Genomic DNA, 15,671 nt, shown 5'->3' on the forward strand with positions numbered 1-15,671 from the left:
GGGAGAAGAGATGAAAGTGACTGTAGGTACATAGATAATAGAGGTTTTAATTTGTCCCCACTGTTGAGATGTAATCCTTGTGTCCCGAGCAACATTTCTTCTTGAGCTGGATGTAAGCTCCAGTGATGAATGCAGAGGGAGACATCCACAGGAGTAGGGACATGACTCAGATGCCATCAGGTAAGTCAGGAGAAAAATACTTCTGTCTGCCTGTCACACGCTGCACTCAGAGACAGCTTCCTCTGGTTCTCAGTTACTGCCTTCTTGATGTTGCTAGGTATTGTGGAAACAGTCCTGCAAAACTGTTGGCCTTTTTTTTTTTTTATTTTTTTCAATCATAAATCCTTTTAAAACACTGCTGCCTTTTGCAGCAAAAATGAGACACCTGCTACCAGCGGTGTGAATCACGTTAAGTACTTGCCAATTGAGATGCCGCACTGGTACATTCTGTAGTGGAAATGCCACCATCTGGTGGTTGCATCAGTGCCGAAGGCACACGGGAGGGGGTGGCATGAGGGATTGAGCTGCTTCTGCTCAGTGAGGAAATCCTGGTTTAGATTTAGAGATTAAGGCTCCCTGGAAATCTTTCCTCCTGGGCAGCATTCCACATCACAGACGTGCCAGCTGGGCACAGGGATGCAGAGTGGGAGACACCGGAATGAATGTGGTTTTTTTGTTTGGTTGTTTGGTATTTTTTTTACAATACAAAGTTGTTACTGAGAAGCCTTTGATGTTCAAACACTTGTAACATGAACTTTGTTTTCAGTTGCTTTTTTTCAGGGTGAATTAGTAGAAGAGAGTCTCAAAGTGACATTCTAAAGAAATATACAGAGGCCATCTGTGCATTTCTTGAACATTCAGCCTCTGCCTCTCCCTGTTTAAATGTTTCGTATGGGCTTGTGAAAGGTAAGGTCTGACACCGACAGACACTTATTCTTTCCCTACAAGATACTCTCTAGATGCTCTTACTTTCTCTCACTTTAAAAAATTTGACTCTTTTTCTGTCAATGTCACTACGTTCCAGAGTTCCAGAAAGTCTTTTGTTGTGTGTGTATGCATCCTTTTGAGGTAGCTCAATAAGTTTTACTATGATTGTGACCATGCTCTAGACTAAATAAAAATATGCTTGAAATAATAAAAAAAGAAGATAATTGATTTATTCTCTTCATGCATATCAGGAGGGCAGCAGAGGAACAGCTATGATCTCAGTAAAGACACTGAATTTACCCTGGGACAGAAGAGGGCACAATCAGTCTTTATGCTTATGTTAGGAAGAAAATACTTTATAAACTTTAAGCAACCCAGAGGCTTTTGTGTCTTTTGAGAGAAGACTTTTTGGAAAAGAATTTTTAAACTAATTTCTGGAAATCAAATTTGTGATTAGGTTGCTGATACATGTGTTGTAGCTAAGGCCTGAAATTAACAGTAAAATAGATTTTCTCCCTGGAGCAAATCCCTGCTCTGTGTGACAGAACAGAGATGCAAAGTGGGATGTTCTGCATAACTTGTGGAAAATTTAAAATGAAGTTTTTGTGCAATACAGCAATACCTTATAAGTAAAAGCTTGTCTAAGATGCCTACAGAAATTCAAGCTTTTCTTCTTCCAATCACATTTTATTATTTTAAATTAAATTAAGAACTTCTGCATATAGGGGATGCTTCTTTCCACAGACTTGTATGGCACCTAGTCCAAGGGACCCTGGGCTCTGATGGGTTCCCTTGGTAGTATTACCATGTAAAACGGGTGCTTTTATCATGTACAAATTGCTTCTATGACTACAGCAGCAGGTTCTTGGCTCTCCTCTTTCCTGAGTACTTCCTGAATGCAGATAGGGGAATACGGGTAGGAAATACATCCATGTACATTAAATACCATGAAGCAAAATAGCTAAGGGGCATGGATGGAGTCCTCTGGTGTTTCAGAGGAGACACCACAGGGTGCACACAGGGTAACTTTTGCTGTCATATTACACATCTAATCAACAAAGTTGGCCATCTAGGTGTAAATAAGCATTGAAAATTGTGCAAATTAAAGGGGAGAGCAATTAGTATTTAATTTCCTATCAGAGTCCTCCTGCTTTTTACTCAGTCTTGAAAAGGCACAGTTGTTAGTGTACATCAGATTTTTACAACTGGCCACTCTCAGCTGCTTCCCACACCTCAGATCTCTCTCTTCCCAAGTCAGCTGTTTATGCTATAGCTGGTGAGAAAGGTTGGAGTTATGTGACTGAAATACAGCAAACAGCTTTGCAACTGATTTTTCCACTCCATTGTTGGGAAACATGAGATTGCTTAAGAGATCACACTGGGAGTTGTAACCTTTTCCATCACCAGCTCTTGGTGACTTGTCTGAACACAGTAGCCTGTGCTTTTGCAACAGCTTAAAAAAAAAAAAAAAAAAAAAAAAAAAAGAAAAGGTATCCTTTTTCAAAGGGTAGCCTTCTCATTCCATGCATTTTTAACCTCACACTGGTATCGATTTCAGCAACAACAGGTTCTTGGAGCTGGCAGTATTAATGGTGCCAATGGCAAGCCCATGCCCTACCCCATGGTGTGTGGTTCCCCCCAGCAAAACCAAACCCCAGTGACACACTCGAGCAAACAAATGGAGAAAACCAGACCCAGAAAGCAGGTACCTTAGCTTGCTGTATGCGGGGCCATCTGGAAGCTCGGGAGCAGCTGAATGTTTACTGACTGACAGGTGTGCCTTGCTGAAGACTTAATTGTCTCTCACTATTATTAGTTACCAGTAACTGAGTGCCAACAATCTGTTCCCTGCCATACAGTAGGAAACACGGCTTTCTCATCTTCAGACAGCTCTCATGAAACTATAATGAGAGAAGCAATAAATAATTGTAAGCTGCTTGGTTTGGCTTAGCTCTCACAGAAATAGGTTTCCTCCCCTGCTTTCCCAATAGGTTTTTGTCTTTCAGTAGATCCCCTTAAAAATGCTCCCAAACCAGGCAAAAAAATTATTTTTGCAGGCGTTTATAATGTGCCATCCTGTTTAATTTGCTCCTAAGCAGTGGCTGGAATTACTGTATTGTCTAAATATGCATAAGCAGGGATTTCAAACCACAGAGATTTCAAGTTCTCTTTTTACCTAATCCTTCTCTCGGACAGGCACATCATCCAATTAACGCTGGTTCTGTCAAGATTTTCAGGCTCTTCTGAGAACAAAATATTACTCAAGGGCCACAGGGAAATACTCAGGAACAAGACAATCTCTATCCTTTAAATACAGGCCTGCTTCCTCCCCACACCTGAAGCTTCTGGGCAAAATACAACCACAATAAAGTATTTCTGAAATAGTTCTTAAATGCATGATGGGCTTGGTATGGCATTACTTCTAAATGTCAGATTAGTCTTAATAGAAATATGTTATTAAATAATGCATTAATCATATGAATTTCAGATTTTGTTTGACTGAAAACTATATGAAAGAGAATATTTATTGTAAACAGATAGAAAAACACTTTTATGCAGACTAAATGCCTTTGTCAAAGTAAATTTGGTGCCTAGACTGAATAAATGTAACAGTAAACATAGAGTAAATAAAAAAAAAAAAGTTCTGGGAACCTTCACTCACCTTCTATATGAATCCCTGAATACAGGCTAGTATGTTTATATCAATAAATTTAATGCCTTAGTGAGGTAACAAAAATAGGAAAGCTACATGTGGTCCAAAGCCCTTTGGAAAAATGAGACTTAGGCCCTTCATATAGTCTTGAAAATCAAAATCCATCTTGAATATTCTGTGGTGTAATGGGGTGGCTGGCCTGAAATGGATCATTTAACCCAAACTGTCTTCATGTCTCTCCAACAGCTATGATTCCATTCTTCAGTTTACTACCAGGCTGTAGCTGGGCACCTCACTGTTATGGAGTACAATGTGTCACATAAGGTATTCCCTGCTTTGCTCGGATAGTGCCTGATTACCCACACAAGGGTCTACCTGCCAAGGACCAGAGTGCAAAGAAGTTATAGGAATAGGCCAATATGGAGCAATATTAGGAATTTGTAGCTGTGGTACATAGCAACAAATCAATTAAAAAAAATAAGGGTGGAAATGAGAAAAAAGTATATTCTGTTCACAATTTAGAATGATCAAAATTCACATGAAACAGGTCAGATATTTTTACTAGCAATTCATCTTCAGAGGTGTTTATGTGTACTAGTCTATACTGTTTTCTCCTTGGAAATTTAAAAATTTCTGATAAGTTCCTGTCCTCACAGAACTGTTTCGTATCATAACAGATGGTAGAAACAAAAATTATTGTATTAATTTTTCTCAGACTTCTTTGCGCTTATTTGGGGAAGTGCACTTCCAATGAATTTACTTTGGTTGCACAGGTTTTACTGAGTGGTACATGTGTGTCACATCTTAGAAGATATTCTTACTTAACAGCATGGCTACGAATTCCTCATATTCTACTCACATATAAAGCACACATTGTCAAAGAGAATTGGATGATGTATTTATGTACCTGATGCATATGGGTCACATTTCTCCAAGTCCTTCCAAGGCCAAAAGAAATGGAAACTGGCCTGAACGTCTGTGTCAGAATCTACTTTATGTATAAATTTAAGAAATACAGTTGTTATTCCTGATTGTTATACCATCTTCTCAGACCATTGATGAAAGTCTGGCAGAAGACAGTTCAGATGGTAGATAGCCTGGAGTCCTATTTGTAGGTTACAATGAGAACTAGAAAAAAATTGTCCTTGGGGTTGGACAGCTTCCTTCTTCCACGTATTTGGTGTGAACAATGAGGAGAAAAATCTCTACATCCTTTCCCTGTGACTATGCATGGTGCTGGACCAGATCACACAGGGAGAGGAGGAGTTGGCTGTCCAGACTCGAGGTGCAAAATGGGGGATTACTGAAGTCTGGAAAGTACTGGTTTGAGTGCTAGGAGGTTGCTGGGCACACCTAGACAAGCTCTTCTTAGTGCTTCATGGCTGTGAATGAAAATGCTCTTAGAATTAGGTTGTTAAGGTTGCAACCCAGGCCATTCAGTAGCCAGCTTTAGAGGCCCCCTGGGTGGACAGTATCTATCAGATGGAGGTATGCAATAATTTTTATTGGTTCTCTGGATCCAGGGACTGAGTTAAGCAGTTCAGCCGTGCAGGTGATAGTCGATCCAAGTAAGTGCCTACCTCCTTTAAGTGTTCTAAGTGTCTGGCCATGATGTCTGTTTCATTCACAAACCCCCTGAATCAATTTAAGAAAATCAGGCAAAGTGGAACACCTACAGAGAGAAATATTTAGTATTATCAGCCATCAGACATAGCCAACTGATTATAGCTCTTCCTGGACATGTTAAGAGGGAACTGAGTTCCCCTCTGGCAGAAGAGGAAAATTAATTTGGGCTTACTGTTGTCTGGCAAGCTGCTGAGCAGTTAAGACAGTAAAGAGGAATACTACCAGCAATCTGTAGCTTCTGTAAAACTCAGTGCATGTCTCTCACTACCCCAACCTTAGGTGTCTTGTTGATTTTTGGACCCAGTAGTAAAATTGCCTTTTTCTTTCAGATATTGCCATGCAGGCCCAGTCTTCAGTGTGTAGCTTCTCCTCTATGTTGCCTCTGCCCTCTTGAACCCCCAGTGGGAATTGCATGCTTACAGGAAGAGTGGTTTTCATACAGACCTGTGAATAAACCTGGGAGTACAGAGCTGCTGTTCTATTGCTTAAGACAGATAACAACCCGGGCATGTTTTCTCATGCTTATCATTCATCCCAAGACTTACCATTATTTCTTGCTGCTTATCCAACCACAGGACACTATAAGACTTGTCATTCTGAATGAATGACTAAAAAGTCAATGAATCAACACTAATACACCTGGCCAGCAGACGACTTCTGCCTCATTTATGGTTTTCTGGAGTGGTTTTGGCTATGCCTTACCTACTGCTTAGGCACTGTGTATGTCGTGTCAGCCAAACCACTGCCCTGTCAACTTTAAAATATTCCCTGAGGCTCAGGAAACTTAAGGATCCACCTGGTGGTAACCTGAGATGCTCTTGTTCTTCCATTTCAGGATGGTTCACACTTGCCGAGTCTCAATCATTTGGAAGATATCAAAGTTGTTTCCATTTAACAGAGCTGAGACCAGACTCACTTTCTTTTTCAAAGTTCCCTCTGAACTTCTGAAGAGCTGGACATAGATTTTTTAATTAATAATAAAACACTGAGCAACCTTATTGAAAAGACTTTACACATATAGAAAAAGAAAAAATATCCCATTAAAGAAATATTTTTATTCTTTGCTTTCATTTTTTTCTTTATTTATTGGTTTTTGAAGATGGCTTTAATTTCCAATTTAAATTTTCAAAGTAATTGACACCAGACTCTGAGTGTCAGCCCTTTATAGTGATCCTGTGGTGGACAGTTTGAATCTGTGAATTTGTATTCCCACTAAGTCTTCAGATCTGAAAAGAACCTGCAACATGATATGTTTTTATTAAAAAAAAAAAAACAAAACCAACAAAAAAACCCAATAAAAGGAATAAACACACAGACACACAAAATCCCAAACATCAAAACACCAACAAATTTATTTCTGTTAATATACATTTATTTATTGACATTCCTTACAAATATGAATATGCATTTCATTAGGAAATTAACTGAGAAAATAGCTCGTCTAAGTGAAATGAAAATTGCATTACAAAATGGAGTAGAAGTGCCTGAGTAAGACATGCTACTACTTTACTTTGCTAATTGCCCACTTTTCAGCTTTATTCATAGGCTTATCAAGGGTGTCCCTGTCAGTTTGGACATCAAACCTTATCACTGAATAAACACAATGCTTGGTATAAGAATAATTAACTTGTCTTATGAAGTATTTGTGCTACAAGCACAGTGTTGTATCTTTATTACAGCTTTGCCCAGACTAATTTGCTAAGCAGCAAGGTTGCTGGTGTAACAGTGGATAAGTGATCCCATTTGTTATTATTTCTCTTGTGTTATCTCCACTGCAAAAAAGATAAAGTCTATTAGGATTACATCAAGAGATAATCTGTATTTCTTCTCCTGTAAGGCTCTTTCTGGAAGCACTCAGAGCAGCTTGTACATGGATGTTCCTCAAAATGCCTTACAGTTTTGTGGCCATGCTTGCTGCTGTTCATAATACATGAATTTAGGTCTTTAAGGACTTTGAGGTCCTGATGTGACATTCAGCTGCTATAATTTGATAGGCAACTGCCAAGGCACAGGTTTTCTGAGCAAGCACAGCAAGCTCAGCCTATTAAAGTGTGCACGATATGAACTTGTGGTGCTCATGGTCTGTGAAAACTGGTGCCTCCAGCAGTACAATTGCAGTCTTTGCTGATGTTATAATTGGGCAAATAAGAATCATTTGGCAAATACAATTTGAGTTTCTACCTAGGAAAACTTCTGCACTTGTTCTTTTGAACTATGTTGTGACTGTCTTCTAGAAAAGAAGAGTTCCTTCTTGTTAGGTTTCATTTTCTCCATGACTTTTTGGGGGGAAAGGAAGGAGAAAGAGGAGGGACAGTTGTTTCTTCTTGTTGCCCAGAGACAGGGGAATGGCAGAAATTGTTAATTCCTTTCCCATGCCTGAGATTATTCTATCCATGGCTCTTTTCATGAAATACCTGTTTGTTTTAAGACTCTGATAGTTACTCCAGGGGATTAAAGGTGAATGTGGATGGAGTATGCTCTTCATCTCTCTTTCCTTGAACAGGAGAAGACTTCTCACGCAGCTCCTAAGCTGCTGGAATGTTCACAAAACGAACTGACTGATGCCAATTTCTTCTGACAGAATGAAATCAAGCCACAAACTATCATATTTTAGGAACTTTTAAGAGGTAATCACTTTCAAAGGGGTGCTGAGGAGAAGATTAAAGAACAAGATGTGCTGCATCTGGCCATCATTTATTTCCATATGTAAATCAAAGCCCACAGATGCTAAAATTTAATTACAGAAACCTACAATCTTACTATTTCTCTCCTTTTCTTCCAAGGTCAATTTTTTTGTTTCTGTTATATGTTGTTCAGTTTTCTTCTTACCTTTGAGTAATTTTTGTTTGTTTGTTTTTCACTTACTTTTCTATCTTAAGTGTAACTTTGCATGATAACCTGAGGGAAAAACTACAATTTGGAGAAACAGGTGATTAAGATGATGTTGCATCTTGATTGTTATCAGCATTTCTTTGACTTTTCTCAGGAATGCTATTGCTGTGCTGGAAGACGTTAATGGCTGCCATAAAGTTTGCCTTTGATCTCCAGAAAATTCCAGGCCTCATTAATCCCCTGGTTATGGTCGGCACCCTCCATTCAGTCTAAATAAGAAGCAGCAGTTAAGCTCCCCAAGGAAGTAAAATTGCTCAAAACAGCAGAGGCCACCACCCAGGCAGTTATCCCACAAAGAGAAGCTGAAGCATGAACTAATTTGTGAAGAACAAAGGACTTTTCTGGGAAATTATTATATGTTCACAGGCTGAGGGATCAACTGATAGGACCTATGTATTTAAAACTAATCAGAAAGCTGGGAAAAAACAAATAGGCAGTGTGGGTGGCCAGGGAGAAAGCCAAGAGAAAAAGCTTCTGTTGAGCAAAATACCTACTGAAAAAGTAGAGCTGGATTTCTGATCACAGAAACAACCTTCTGCTGATTGTTCCTACCACATTTAGGGAAACAGGACTTCATGCACATTTTTTGCAAATACACAGGATTTAACGACAGAAACATCAAGCTCAAATCAGGAGTTTCTCCTGCTAAAAGAAACAATTTGTCAAGATTATAACAGGTGTCTAAAGGTTTGGTCAGGACAACAGGAGGTATTTTATGAAGCTTCTTTTTTTTTAACTGAGATTGCTAACTATTTCAACCTTAAGAAACACGGTTCATTTAGGTAGACACCTCAATGAGGCTTGGAGAACTCAGGCATCACATAGTTCAGATTTTCTTTCCCTTTTTACCATAATCAACTGCAGCATAAGTCTGTCAACTGAGTGATCCTCATGACTGTGCAGGTGAATAACCTAATTCTGCTAGCTTTGGTAAATTTCTCCTTAGCTCATATACTGCTTGCAAAGATAGTTCCCACTTTTATTGCTGTATATGGTTAAGTAAGATTAGAAGACCATAAATCTGCAGTGAGTTGAACTTAAGGCTAAAGAGAGGTGTTTCAGGCTGCTGAGCTGGTTTGGTCACTGTCGGAACCCTTTTGAATGCTCATAATTGTTCTAAAGAAGCTTTCTGTGTCAATGGGAGGTGGATGGTTGATGTTTTACTAGGCCATAGTTTAAAGACAGATCTTTAAAAGGGTTATTTCTACTCTGCTGCTTCCACTAACACCGGGCTTTATCTTAAACTGTGTGACAATTTTGTTAGGTAGAGGATTTTTGTAATTAGATTATATTGTAATGAAACTTTCCTGTAATTTCTTTCAAAGGCAATTAAAATCTTCAATTAACTTCAATTTAATAAACTATTGATATTATTTTTCTATATCACTGGTGTCTTTGGGACTATTTTTTTCCTGCAAAAATCTTTATATTCAAGTATTTCTTCTTCCATTTATCTATTTGATCTTAGGCTGACCAGTTTATGAAATAATATGTGAAGTCCATGCTAAATAATATAATCAGTACTTCTTTTTCTTACATGACTGCTTACATGAATTTAACCTCCTAAGCCTGAACACCCCCCAAAAAACCCCAAAAGACCCAAAAAACAAACAAACAAACCCAAAACAAACAAAAACCCCTCAGTGTAAGTTCATTCATTTCCATCAGAAAGAGAGCTTGCTAATATAGACCAAGTTTCTTGAAATGCATCTGGATCCACCAACACAGACTTGAGTCTTTTTGGATTTAAAATAATCATCTTGAAACATTTGTATTTATCAGTTAGCTGTGAGACCTCTTTTGGAAAATTTTGCTGCTATTGTATCAGGATGGGAATTATGTCTTCTGGTTTTAGTACATGAAACACATATTCAGAAAAATAAACATTAGTTATCAATGGTTACAGCTATTTGAATCTGAAGTAGTGTATCTGACCTCATTTTAATTCCTACTCCAAAGAAAGCTTGTTAAAAAACAGAATCACAAGAGCCATCTTAAATTTTTCCACCAAGCAGGGGACTTTAGGTCTGAAAGGAAAAGGTATCTGCTCTACATCTCTCCTATCCCTTCCACCCCACTGTGTGCCGGTGAGCAGGGTGTGCTGGTCTAGTCTGAGGAGTTTGCTCCATTGTAGCCTGCTCAGTACCAGTTCTGCAGAAGAAAACCTACCTGTTTGGCACTGTCTTAACCTTTCAGAAGTGCAAACTTTGCTTTGGAAATTCTTAACAGACTGCATTTTATTTTGGCTCACTTTTTATTGCTACACTTCGCTTGGAAAAGACAAAACAGAAAAAAAGACACATACAGTATCCCAATGCCTTAAGCAAAAATAACCGGGCTATCTCAGTTGACCTGTTGTTGGAAAATCTCCTAAGTAACTCCGATCCCTCCCTTCATCATTCTCTCATCTCCAAAGTAATAAAAGTGGAGTTAGAACAGCAAACACCTGGCATGTTGGTCACGCAGCATGACTTTACATTGTAATCATCTTGTCAAGGAGCTGAAAATAGCACTGTGCTGCAGTGCTGGAGCTGTGCTGCTTCAGGAAGACAATAACCAGCATTTGGCAGCAGCCTACACTCTAGCTGTGAGTGATACAGAAGTATTCCACAAATTGTTTCCCTCATCTCATCTTGAAAACATTCATCCTGCATCCCCTGGCAATCTATGACGGAGGTCCAAAAGCTGCTTCTATCCAAACAAAAGGTGTTGGGCATACACTGTGCTGCACCTGACCTAAAAGCAGTCTTCCATATAGCAACAGACTCCAGCTTCAACAAAATAGTGCATAAAATTGAATTAATTCTAGCACATTCAGTGTGCCGTACAGATTGCAGGAAAGAACAGAACAAAAACGCTTTGTTTGAATGAATTAAGATGAATCATGAGCAGATAAGAATCAAAATACCTGATTGTTAGACTACACAGCAATCCAGGAATATAACATTTAAAGTAGAAATTTGGGCAAGAGATCTTGTCCAAAGATAATTTCTGAAGTGGATCAAGAGAATGATCAAGAGCAATACTACATGGGATTATGGGGGTTGCAGGGACTAAGAAGAGGTTAGGAAATATGCACTATTTTCCAAGAGTGCTATACTGATAAGAAAGCTTCTCATGAATTTATGCGGAAAGAGTAAAAACTTTGGAGCTTGTAAATCAAAGCATTTTTATATTCAGTCACTCATTTCTAAGCACAGCCAACAAACTAAACAGTGAACTAATAGTGCTTGTACATTTTTCGGTTTGGGGAACTACATCTTTCATTAGGAATATTATTATTACACTGCTTCAGCACAGCTCTCTGGGTTACCTTCTGCAGAAATACATTGGAAGTTAAAAGAGCAGCAAAGGGGAGAGGACTGGGACACAGCAGCTTGGAATATAATCAATGTTTATTCAAGTTTGATGTTAGGGTAGGAATTCAAATGAATAGGATCAGCTGACTTGCATTCAGTAGCCTGAAGAAACTTGTGGAAGTAGTCCCTGATCTAAGTATGGTTACTAAATTGTGGCATACTAGGAATATCAAAGAATTCTAGATATTAATTTTGTAACAGTTTTCCAAATGTCAAGTAGGATGGCCCAGATATGTATGGCGAATTATGCATACCTCATTCCCAGGTAATATGATAAGAAAGCTGGCATTACACTGATAAAGAAATGCATGTGTAGTCAGTACAATTTTATGTCATTTTCTATGAAGTGATTGAAGAAATATGTTCTTATTCTCTGACGAGATTACTTCCATGCAAATTCCTTTATTAATCAAACTTGTAGTCTGCTTGGACATATTCTAGATACTTGAGTTAGATCTACCTGGCTTCCCAATTAAAAAAATAACATTGTTCAGAGTAATTAACGTATACTGCATTATAAAGATTAAGAAGTGCCTAACTGGCAGTCCCACAAAAAAAATCACCAAGGCAATTGCTCCCAAGTGGAAATGCTTCTACTGTAGCTTTGCAGGAACTGGTGGTAAACCATGGGGCCATGCAAGTTTTCTTCCACTGAAAAAAACTGCAGATGAGAAAAAGTGGGAAGAAATGTAACCAAGAAAGAGGGCAGGACAGTCAAACAAAACAACCCAAACTGTGTTGTAAAATAGGTCCTTGTAAGACTAGTATAGTTTAAGCAACACTGCCTTTGCAGAAGTAGGAAATACAAATTAAATAAAACCTTTTCACCCCCAAACATTTGCACTATTCAGACATAGGATTCTATTCTCTACAGCTGATGCAGGGATAGGAAAAAATTTCATCAGAATTTCAGCTGTGAGGATATAGAGGCTAATGCTCAAGTAGGAGGCAGGCAACTTTTCTTCTGTTCTATTGTAGGGGTGGTGCTGTATGGGCCAGAGCAAAGAGAAGAGCCCAAGAAAGAAGTCAGGGACTGAAGAAAATGGAAAGACTGAAAAGAGTCAGAGTTTAGCTTTAAAAATAAGATGATGGAGCACTTAATAGTAGAGTATAAGTACCACAAATAGAAAGAAAACAGTGATTACAGAAAGTTTTTTATTTTAGCAGAGAATAACATAGTAAGAAACAAGGAATGCAAGCTAAACCCATGTGTTGTTAAACTGGAAATTATAGATTTTTTTTTCCCAACATTGCAGGTGATCATCTACTGGAAAGTACCTCAAAGAGAGACACCATGTTATCTATTTTTGAAATTTTAAGATTAATATTTGAATTTGGTCTAGTGCTGAAACAATCGGAAAAATGTTCAGATTTGCGCAATGGGTGACTTCTTTTCCAGTCCTAAAAACTTTTGCAGTCATTGCAAGTGGTGCCTTAACATCTTGTTTCTGTGAAAGCATTTGCTGAATGTGTATTTGTAATGCAGTTTGCTTGACTTCCCCTTTTTGAACAGTATATTAGGTGGTAACCATAAGGGTAGGGCCTGATCTGTACTCTAAATTAAACAGGCAAAATTTAGTCTGATCTATTGTGCTTTCTTCTGCTTAGACTGACAAGTTGTGGTGTTTCTTTTGTTTTGATTTGTTTTGTTTGGTTTGGTTACCTGGTTTTTGGTTTTGTTTTGTTTTTTTGCTGTGAGATATGCTGATGTGTCTCATATGCTATCATTTTTTGGTACTTAGCAAAAAGGGGCCTTTAGATAGAGGAAGACATGTAAAATATGTAAAATTAAGACACTTAGAAAGGGATGAGGGAGAGAGCAAACTATAGTAAAGGGGAATGCTGTCTGCTATGTTTTAATTCTATCTGGTTCTCAGCTTCATTATTTTTCCCCAGTGGAAGTCAGGAAGTTTTAAAATAATTATGTTTCAGCACATTGTGTATGCTGGAACAAGAGAACTCATGTGCCCATAACTCGTGCACATGATTGCTTAGATGTTTTTTTTGTAGAATCTCACCTCCTAAATTGCCTCTCTGACCAATCCATCACTTTTGCTGATTGTATTTGCTGAAATGATATCAGTTGAAGAAAATCAGCTCTGGCACAGTGCATTCTAAGAAAATAATGATATAAGCACACCGGAGAGCAGCTACTTGAATCAGAGTAGTTAAGCAGTCATGGCTAAAACTTGTCATTTAAGATTGATGAGTGCTGTTTCTGCAACAGGACTATAAGCTAAATATACAGTTAAAACTGCATGCATTGACTTCTGCTGGGGGCTCAAATAAATGTATCAATTTTTAAATGCCCGGTACAGCAAAAATAAGTCCTGAGCCTTGAGCCCCTTCCAGCTTTTGGTTTATTGATCTGAGATTGCTTAGTGCTTGGATGCATAACAGCAAACAGCTGAAACTTAATGAAGTGTCAGGCCCTGCACTTTGGTGACAACAACCCCAAGCATTGCTACAGGCTTGGGGAAGAGTGGATGAAAAGCTTTGCTGTGGAAAAGGACCAGGGGGTGCTGGTTGATGGCCACCTAAACATGAGACAACAGAAGTGTATTCAGGTGGCCAAGAAGGCCAACAGCATCCTGGTCTGCATCAGAAATAACGTGGAGAGCAGGACGAGGGCGGTGATTATCCCCCTTGTACTAGGCACTGATGTAGATGCACCTAAAATGCTGTATTCAGTTTTGAATCCCTCACCACAAGAAGGACAGTTGCTGGAGACTGTCCAGAGAAGAGCAATGAAGCCGGTGAAGGGTCTGAGTCACAAGCCTTATGAGAAGTGAATGAGGGAACTGGGACTATTTAGAGGAGGCTGAGGGGAGACTTTATTGATCTCTACAACTGCCTGAAAGAAGGTTGTAGTGAGGTGGGGGTCAGTCTCTTCTCCCTGGTAGCAAGTGATGGGATAAGAATAAACAGGTCCAAGTTGCTTCAGGGGAGGTTCAGATTGAATATTAGGGAAAAAATTCTGTATGGAAGGAGTATTCAGGCACTACAACAGGCTGCCCAGGGAAGTGGTGGAGTCACAGTCCTTGGAAGTGTTCAGACTTCAGGACATGGTTTAGTTGGCATGGTGGTGTTGGGCTGATGGTTGGACCTTCCAGCCTTAATGGTTCCATGAGTCTATAATTCTATTATTCTCTCTGAGTGATATCAACCAATCTACAGTTCAGTTAAAGACAGACAAAGCTTCTGCCCAATTGATTTTTAGCTTATGGTGAATTCTTCTTGGACCAGTATCACTAAAACCAGTATGCCTTCTGCCATCTTCAGTAATTCTGTGAGAAAGACTGAAAAATGAGGAAGGGTGATTTATCATGTTGCTTCCAAGAGCAGGTCTCTTCTGCTTGGACATGGAGCAAACTGGCAGTGAAGAAGCTCGTGCTGCCTCTCAGCACTGAGAGGCTTAGTCTGTCAGCAATAATGCCTTGCATTTATATAATGCTGTACTGGCATTAGCTAATTAATTCTTACAACACCACTGGGAGATGAGTCACCAAACACCTTTAGGAAGACCTTCATTTTAATACCTCTGGCAATTTTATCTGCTGAAATGTACATATGACTGGTATCTCAAACAGAAACGAGAAGATGACATTAATATTTTATGGATTCTTTTTTAGGATAAATGTAAGGAATAATGTAAAGAAAAAAAAGTTTAGTAATGAGAGATATTTATGATTTTAAATATAGATTCAAAACCATCTTGTGTCAGCAGTGAATAAAAGGGAATTCTAATGGATAACTGGTTAATTTCTAGTGAAATCTTAAGGGATAGCAACTGGTGTCGTATGAAAATCCACCAATGCACTGTGGCTAAATAGCATCTCCTTCTGATCATTAATATGGAGGGAAAACCACTGAAAAATAAAAAAACCTTGATTTTCTCACTTTAACAGCTGGATCTCCCATTGAGAGATGCCATTATTCTGCCAGAGCAGAGCAACACTACTTCTATTGCCAGTGAAGGCAGGTGTAGCATATATAGTAGAAAGATGGAAATACAAGTGTATTATTGATCTCCAAATGAGTGGATTCTCCATTTAGGATCAGCAAGAATGTCTCACTTCCAAGGCTGGTACTTACTGCTGACTCTCTCTACTTAAAAGCAGTCTGCTCACTCTCCAGTCCAAGTATGAAGCACACAATCTGGTAACTTTCCTGTGAGTATAGGAGCCCAGCAATGAAGGAGCCAAAGGAACTTT

The 15,671-nt window shown here is 38.8% G+C and overlaps 1 long non-coding RNA gene across 1 annotated transcript; it reads left to right on the forward strand.

The window, feature by feature from the left end:
• The first annotated feature begins 625 nt into the window (after positions 1-625).
• Positions 626-9,481, forward strand: LOC139806284 (uncharacterized). Its single transcript, XR_011730204.1, has 2 exons — positions 626-906; positions 7,710-9,481. It is a non-coding gene; the product is annotated as an uncharacterized lncRNA (long non-coding RNA).
• The last annotated feature ends 6,190 nt before the right edge of the window (positions 9,482-15,671 follow it).

Source organism: Heliangelus exortis, chromosome 1 (assembly GCF_036169615.1).
Source record: "Heliangelus exortis chromosome 1, bHelExo1.hap1, whole genome shotgun sequence".
Taxonomy (NCBI): Eukaryota; Metazoa; Chordata; class Aves; order Apodiformes; family Trochilidae; genus Heliangelus; species Heliangelus exortis.